This window comes from Microtus ochrogaster, linkage group LG7_11 (genome assembly GCF_000317375.1).
Source record: "Microtus ochrogaster isolate Prairie Vole_2 linkage group LG7_11, MicOch1.0, whole genome shotgun sequence".
NCBI lineage: Eukaryota > Metazoa > Chordata > Mammalia > Rodentia > Cricetidae > Microtus > Microtus ochrogaster.
The window spans coordinates 22,847,673-22,848,780 of NC_022032.1; the positions used below are offsets into that span (position 1 = coordinate 22,847,673).

The 1,108-nt window shown below is 36.9% G+C and overlaps 1 protein-coding gene across 5 annotated transcripts in view; it reads right to left on the bottom strand.

Annotated features, from left to right (window-relative positions):
- Tenm3 (teneurin transmembrane protein 3) overlaps positions 1 to 1,108 on the bottom strand; it is a 1,721,676-nt gene that overhangs the window by 1,439,983 nt on the left and 280,585 nt on the right. The window lies entirely within an intron of this gene.

Sequence of the window (1,108 nt, forward strand, 5' to 3'; positions counted from 1 at the left end):
GTAGACCAGCAGGCTGGTCTCGAAAAAATCCATGTATGCTTCTAAATATGTTCTATTTAAACAAGAATGATTATCCAAATCCCACAACTTTTTTTTTTTTTAAATCATCCTAGTATAATTTATTGTTGCCTAAGATCTTAGGATTACAGATACCTACTCTTTCTGAATGGTGTCATGGCATACTGAAAGCAGAAAATCTCCACATCCAGTGAAACAATGTGGTTCTTTAAAATTGAGTGCTGTGAGGACATTTCTATGACAGGAATTATCACAAGCTGTGACTTTGATCTGATCTATTCTTTAGCAGATTGTCTGAACAAAATGACAGCAATGGCAAGTATATTAGTAAAGAGGATTCTGTACAACAGTGCTCTAAGTCTAGAGTCATTTTATTTTATTTTTTTAAGATTTATTTATTGTATATAAAGAATTCTGCCTGCATGTATATCTGTATGTCAAAGGGCACGAGATCTCATTAAAGACAGTTGTGAGCCGCCATGTGGTTGCTGGGAATTTTATTCTGGACCTCTGGAAGAGCAACCAGTGCTCTTAACCTCCGAGCCATCTCTCCAGCCCCCTGAGTCACTTTATTTTTAATAGAAACAAACAAACAAACAAATTAATGAATACAAAGGATTAAAAGAAGCAAAAGACACACCCAGAAATAGTCATGCAATATCTGAGAACTCCTCTATATCTCACCTAAGAAGACACAAAGCATGTGACAAAGTGACACATGTCCTTGCTCCGTCAGCTCCAGACTGCACATTACTGGAAATAAAGATACCTCTAGCCTCGTGTCAGGATGTAATGCTTTGGAAATGTTTCTTGCTTCTTTAAAATATGGCAGATGCTTAAGTAAATGGATTGAATGAGTTCATGAACAAAAGCTGATAGATAACTAGTCGTATCAATTGTCCTGGTGGCCATCAAGAACCACTCTTGGCTCCCAGTGTCAGTTCTTTAGGAAACTTGTGATACTTCAAGTTGCCACACAATGATCATTTCGGAGCCTTTCATGATCTTTTTAAATATTTAACTATTTTTGTTTTAAGTGTATAGCTATGCTGAACTAAACCAGGGTCCTCTGAAGAGCCGCACATACCAT